At 38.8% G+C, this 7,648-nt stretch overlaps 1 protein-coding gene across 2 annotated transcripts in view; it reads left to right on the plus strand.

Annotated features, from left to right (window-relative positions):
- KDM7A (lysine (K)-specific demethylase 7A) overlaps nucleotides 1–7,648 on the plus strand; it is an 89,134-nt gene that overhangs the window by 27,483 nt on the left and 54,003 nt on the right. The window lies entirely within an intron of this gene.

A 7,648-nucleotide genomic window follows, 5' to 3' on the forward strand; every position in this document is an offset into this window, starting at 1 on the left:
TGATGCAGGATATATGTGTATGTTTATCTTTATCTTTGACGAGCATTTGGGTATCCTTAAAGTGAGTTTCTAGCATTGTACATTGTGAAATTGTTTTTCTCTGTAGTCAGGTGTAAAATTTGTGTTCTAAAGGGACTGTTGATCAAAGATAGGCATAAAGAACACTGATACTGAAGAACAAGTTTGATGAGCTTAAGTATTAATATATAATACAAATTTAAGATTCTTTACTGGAGCTGAAAATTGCATTCATCTGATAATTCTAATACATCAAAAATCAATGTTAGAGAAAACACAGTGACATTATATCCAGTTTGTATTTTATTATGCTAAAGGAGGGGATAAAGCACTTTAAGAATGTTTTGTGAGGTGCTGAATTTCTCTTCCTTTATAAGTTAGACATGCCATTTCCCTTGAGCACAAAACACAAGAATTTCAAACATATAATATTGACACCTGCTTATTAGTTAGTAATCATAACAGTTTGACATCATGTGCAGTAAAATCATGAAATTGCAAAAGCTGAGGGAACCTATACCATTGCAGATAATTTGGTGTTTTTAATGTACAAAAGCTGTTGTCAGATGAGTGTTCACTATTTCACAAAGAAACTGAAATGTGGTCCAATGTGGTCCTTTTGATTTATACAGCATCCCTTGGATTTTGTATTAATAAATATAAAAAGAAAATAAAATGGTCCTGGAGATCTGCCTGGAGGTCCTGGAACCATGCGGACTTTTTTTTTTTAAATCATGAACATAGGTCAGAAAATGAAACAGTTTGTTGAAAACAACAAGGGGGAAGGGTGTGAGGGTGTGTGGGGTAAAAGCTTACTTGTCGGGTACAATGAACACTGTTTCGGTGATGGGCACACAAAAGCCCCAACTTAAACCTTATACAAGGTATCCATGTAACAAAAACAGTTGTACACTCTTGATATTTTGAAATAAACTTAAAAAATAAAAGTGTTTTGCCTATTTAAAAAAGAAAATGAAACAGTTTCAATAGCATTTTATTATTTATTTATTTTTTATTCTGTGCACAGAGGAGAGAGGAGGGGAATAAGGGAAGGATGGATAGCATTTTAATTGATCCAAAAAGTGACAAATTATGGGGCACAGGTATCCTTGAAGCAGAGGCTTTCTGGTCATTTTCCATCAGTGGCTTCAGAAACTCTCTGTGGTGACACAGGACAAAGCTTGAGTTTGTGGGTTCAGGGGTTTTTTTTCTTCTCTGTGAACTGCCGGAGTGCCTTACCTGTCACATATGCTACAATGTAGACATGTGGTCAGTTCTTTTTACTTTACTACTTTTATGAAGGAATCTTGGGGTATAAACTACATGCAGATTATAGGAATTTCAGTCTTTTCACTTAATTTAACTTTCGCAGGTCTGATTCATATTCCTGTCTTACATTCTTCCTATATCAGTACTTTTTTATAGGCTAACTTTCTGTGTGCCTGATTCTTGGAGTCACTTGTCACTTTCCTTTTTGTTCTAGCCTGTCTCCTCCTGTCCTTATTTTCTGTATATCAAAGGAGCAACATTTTCATTAGATCCCATGGTTACTGGGAGAGCATAGTCCCTTCTCTTTGGTTCAGGGACAGCTTTCCTCAAACCTGCTTTTCCAACCATCCAAATGCCAAGTAGGCAGCACTGGATTCCACTCTCCTAATTTTCTGTTGTTTCCTCTACCATTGTTTGCATCCAGCCTGTGGTAGGAGAGGTCAGATCTCTTGATCTGAACTTGCTTTCTCAGTTTTCTCATTCCTTGAACCTCTTATTGGAATTGATCATCCTCTTAAAGCTCCAGAGTCTCACACCTCTTTCCCTCAGAATCACCTGTTGGGGCTGCCCGTCTCTTCAGGAGTATTACCGCCTCAGCCTGGGGAATCTATGTATAGATGCTCCTCGACTTACAATGGGATTTCCTCCTGACGAACCCATTGTAAATTTGAAAAATTCTAAATCCATAAATTGGGGACTGTACTGTACTTATCTCTTGACAGTCTGCAGGATATTTTACTTTTCAGCCTCAACCCTGGCCCCAGGGCTGCTGCTGATACATTCACTAGCTCTAACACTCTGAGAGATTCTTTCGAGCACAGAACGAAGGAAGACTGGTATAATACAAGGTTCTTAGTACTTTAAGATCAAGTGATGTTAGAGTATAGGTGACTTTTCTTCCCTTTCCATCCCTTCTTCACCAGATCAATGATTTTTAATTTCATTTACCACTATCATATATCAAGCTTTCCTTGGCCATCATCACTATTTCTGCCATATCATGTAACATTTTTCTTATTTATTTAACATTTTTCTTTAAAACAATTTTAGATGGATTTAGTTTTTAAAATCTAGTTTTGTCCTAAACAGAGGTATCTGTTAAATCATGTCTGTGATGCTCATGATGCATTTTAATATGTGTAAGATGTATTATTGAAATAAGGAATCTTTGTTAACTAAAACGTGTACCTGTAAGATTGTCAGAAGGGTAATGATGATTGATAGAAGAAGAATGACAGACACAGGGGAAGGGTACAGGTTTTTTTTTTTCATTGGAAGTGAACGATTGAGGAACGTAACCAATTGAGAATGGCTGCATAAAGCAGGAGGCCCAGCAGAATTTGTCCCATTGGCAGGATAAACTTCCTTGGTTTCATGTCTCCATAAAGGTGCCCTGTTGGCAATGATAATGCTGACTGGGATCTGCATCCCATCAGGTCCAGCTGTTCTCGTGGTGATGAAGGTGCTGGGGTCCTGTTGATTCCTCCTTATTTTAATGGTGACCTTGTCTGCCCAACAGGTGTGAATAACTGCTCACAACTTTAGCACATTCCTCGTATTTATGGCAATATTGAGTGAATTGAACATCAGCTTCTCAGGTGTCTTAGATATGCATAACTCTACACTTCAGTAGACCTTGAATTAGATCAATGAAAAGTTACTAAGAAGGTTTGTACATACCCACTGTAAAGAAGGGGTTCTTAAATGACTCAAAGTAACATATATTCTTGAAATAAATGATAATTTTTTCCATTTAGAATTTTTTATTCTAGTAATTGTTCTTGAAGTGTCAGTGTTAAACATCTTGCATTCAACCATTTATATGTGAGCTACAGTTGCCAGAGTTTGCTCTATTCCATCCATGCCACTGACCAGAAAATAGGAAGAAAAAGGAAAAAAAAGTTTGCTCTAGTATGGAGAGATCTATTTTCACATTTAGGAAATTTCTGGAAATGTAATTTCGAAAAGAAAAGGAAACTGCTAAGTCATATAGATTGTGATCTTTGGTGGTAGTTGGAAATTATCTTTAGTTGTATTAGATCCCATCCACTCATCTATTCAGGGACTGGGCTTCAACACTTGCCACCCCCCACCTCCCGAATTTTCTTATTAGCGTGCAAATTGTGTGCGTATATCCTTCATTAAAAAAACACACAAAAAAAACTTTCTTGATTTGACACCCCATTTCTTTGCTACTTTTATAGCAAGATTCATCAAAAGAGTTGTTCATATTTGCTGTCTCTAATTTTTTGGCTTTTTTTTTCCTATCTCTTTTGAATGGAGGTCCCATTGTCTCTTAAACTCAATCCAATCAGGCTTTCATCTTTACCGCTTGATTGAAACAGTTCTTGTCAAAGTCACCAGTGAGCTTCACCTTACTTGGCATCTAGGAAATCCCTGTGCTGGTTTTCCTTCTGTGTTCCTACCCCTCCTTCTCAGTCCTTATTGCAGTTTCTTCTCACCTTCTGCATCTTTTAATGCCAGGTACCTCAGAGTTCAGTCCTCAATAGTTCTCTTCTAGCACTCATCTGAACTCTTTCGTAGCTCTCTCCCCTGAGCTCTAGTCTTGAGTACATAATTGGCAACTTCATATCTCCACTTTGATGAGTAGTAGGCATGCCAACCTCTACTGTATCCAAAATCAAACTCCAGAACTCCCTCCCTTCCCAGTCAGACCTGCTCCTCCTGCAGTCTTCTTCATCTCACATAATGATACTCCTTCAAATTATTCAGGCCAGAATCTTTGGAGTCATCCTTGATTCCTTTCTCATAATCTGCATTAAACTCTTTGGCCAAATTCCGTTGGCTTACCTTCAGAATCTCACCATTTTTCATAACCTTCTCCATCACTATCCTTGTATAAGATGGGATTATAGCAATAGCCTCCTAACTGGTCCCCCTCCTTCTGCGCTCCAGACACCAAAATGGTGGTTGTAACATGTAACTTGGATCATCTTACTCTTCTGATTGATAACCCTCCAAAGAATTTCATCTCACTGAGAGTCAGAGCCTTCTTGTGGCTTGTAAGAACCTACAGATTGTCCCTGCACTCTCTGTCTGGTATCATTGCCTGCCACTGCTCCCTTGCTCACTCTCTTCCAGCTGCACTGGCCAGCCTTCTAGCTGTTTCTCCAGCAAATCGGACTTGTTCTTGCCTCAGGCCCTTGCATTTGCTTTTACTTGTGCTTAGGGCATTCTTCCCTCAGATATCCTAAGGCTTGCTCCTGCACCCCTGCTAGTTTTTTCCTCATTGTCATCTTCTCAGTGAGGCCTTCCCTAACTACTGTAATATATTAATAAAATAGAAATTCCTCTACCCTCTGGCACTCTTTCCCTCCATAGCACTTGTTAGACACACTATACATCTATTTGTTTGTTTTTTAAGCTTTGAGAGTATAGACATTTGATTTGTTGATTTTTATTATTGCTGAATTTTCAGTGTCCTGATAGTGCTTTGAATGAATGGCCGAGCCAATAATTGACATTTCGGATTTGTTTTACAGTACAAAGCTTATCTCTTAATGAATGAAATAAGTTGGTATCAAGTGTGTATTTTACCCATGTGCAATATTATGGCATGCCATACCAATAAACTAATATTAGGACATGTACCTCTCCTTCTTGATAGTTCTTTTGCCTGCATTCACCTTCTCCGATGGTTTACAATGCCTTTTAGGTGTCTCTTCCTGACCTAATCCCTTCTTCCTAAGCCTAGCCTCCTGTTTTTCCTCTTTATTGTCAGAGCCAGCCCTCTCCACACCTCCATCTGTACCCTCCCTCCACGCTCACTCCCCGCACCGCCCCCCCATGCTTAAATGTAATTTAGTGGAATTCTTGTCCTTTAAGGAAAACTTCTCTTGAAATGCCCTGATCATCACTATGATTTCCTCTTTCATTTTTTTTTTTTTTTTTTTTGAGACAGTCTCGCTCTGTTGCCCGGGCTAGACTGAGTGCCGTGGCATCAGCCTAGCTCACAGCAACCTCAAACTCCTGGGCTCAAGCAATCCTTCTGCCTCAGCCTCCCGAGTAGCTGGGACTACAGGCATGCGCCACCATGCCCGGCTAATTTTTATATATATATATTTTTTTAGTTGTCCGGCTAATTTCTTTCTGTTTTTTTAGTAGAGACGGGGTCTCGCTCTTGCTCAGGCTAGTTTTGAACTCCTGAGCTCAAACAATCCGCCGGCTTAGGTATTTTAATTCCTTTTGTCTAAAAGACTATTGTCCTTTTTCTACCTGCTTCACATTTCAGTCTTCTACATAGTGGTCCAGTCTCACAAGAGATTCATGGTAGGCAAACCTACCATAGTTCAGCCTAGAGCTGAGACTCCCCATAGTGGTGGGACAAAATTTGCTTTTAAAACCCATCGATTTTATTTGTGTCTTTGGAACTGACATATATTAATAGTAAGTTACTAGGAATGATTATTTTTCCCTCCAGAGAATTCCTGAGATCCACAGATGGTTCTTTTCCTCCTATACAAATCAATTATGGACTTCCTTATCAAGTTAGACAATTTTGTCTTTAAACTGTGTACAGGAATTAAGTATCAAATATTGCTTAAGTATTGTTTACTTAATCTATACCTATTTACCTATAAATAAATATAAAATAATAAGTATAATAAATAATAACTGTTATACTTTTTAATGTATATTCTTGTTCGGTGTTTATCCCAGAGAGGATGCTGGGATAACAGAAGGATAGAGAAGACAATGAGTAGGAAGATGAACATGCCTGTGTAAGGAATGGGCAAGTTCACTGTGTGTGCGCATTGAAGTTTGGCTAGACTAGAATTTTACATATGTAGCAGGCCCTGTAGGAGCCCCACTCAAATCCTGGGTTTCTTTGTCTTCATCTCTGTCTCTATCTCTGTCTCAGTCTCTATCTGTGGAATACTTCTTGCTGAAAGCACCTGATACCTGGCCTGAGGGCTTTCTCTTGCTATAGGAGCTCAGTGGCTTGTAAGCAGACTGGAAATGCTGGGGAGTTAATGCCTCTGGGATAGCCCTCAACCATTGTCAGAGATAATAAGTAAATACCTAGCTTCCTCTTCCCTTGGGTGGGACCATTCTGAAGTCCCTTCTACATAGTCCTCCAGATGTCCCCAAAGGGGTAAATACTCATTAAGGTACCTGCTATGGAGGCCTCTCCTTCTTGTCTTACTTTTCCATTCCCTTTCCAGGGATCACCTCTCATATGAATGCCTGCATATTCAGATCCACATCTCAGGATCTGCTTCTAGGGGTCTCCAACCTAAACCACTAGATAAATTATTAATGAGAAAAAAGATCATAAGCAAGAGATGTTGGGTTTGAAAATAGAGTTTGGATTTCATTGATAACAGATTTTTAACGTGATCGTCATATTTGTGTATTAATGCTTGTGTAATGTGATTTCATTTACTTATACCTATGTGCATATACATTGTGAACGTGGCTCTCAAAGTAGAAAATGAAAGCTGCTTTCTTACCTCATTGAATAGTTTTCTGGTCCTGCTACCTTGAAAAGATATCCTGCCTTGAAGTTTACATGGGATATGATTTTAATTTGAAGCTGTTTGTTGCTGTTGTAATTTGCTTCTCCCTTCTTTTGGAATCCCGCCTTTTTCAAAATGCTAGGAAGATCCCATAGTGATAAGTAACCTTTAGCATGGGAACAGTTTCAATAAAGTTAACATTCACAGAGTAATTAGCATATAGGAAAACTAGCAACCATTTTACCATCTTTGAGGAAGGCTGTGGTCTACTTAAATAGGATTTTCCTATTTATTAACTGAAGGTGCTACTTGTGAAATTGTACCTGAGTGTCCTCAGAAAAGTTACTCAGGAGATAAACTTCTTAATGTGTCAACTGTTTTTAGGAGGATTTTGACAGATATGTTATGCTCTTCTTAATAGAATACAATTTAATTTTGATAGAGTGTCATGGACCTTAGTTATTTTCTGTACCTTCTGGGCTGTTGGGCTGTTTGTGCACTAAATTGCCCCCAGACCAGTGGGCATTTATTGATAGTGTTTTATCTCCTTCCTTGCGATTTCTTTTTCCTGCTGCCTCTTAGTCTGCTTTGACCAGCCCTCACTGCCTGCTTCTTATTTTCTATTTTCTTAACTAGAGCAAAACTTAACATTTCCATATGGAATCAGATAATAGGTCTTCTTAAATTGCCCACTCTGTATTCTGATACATTGGTGACAAGAGGATGGGCCTAGCCAGGAATGGAGTCAAGCTATGCCAAGAGGATATCATTGAAATACATCTGGCAGACAAAGTTGGAATTTTTGAAGTCAGAGTGCTTGTGGTGCTAGGTTGTGGCTTTGAATTCTTACCCTAGGACAGAAGCTCTGCCTTGTGGATAAC

This window comes from Propithecus coquereli, unplaced genomic scaffold (assembly GCF_000956105.1).
Source record: "Propithecus coquereli isolate 6110/MARCELLA unplaced genomic scaffold, Pcoq_1.0 Scaffold302, whole genome shotgun sequence".
In the NCBI taxonomy this organism is placed as follows: domain Eukaryota; kingdom Metazoa; phylum Chordata; class Mammalia; order Primates; family Indriidae; genus Propithecus; species Propithecus coquereli.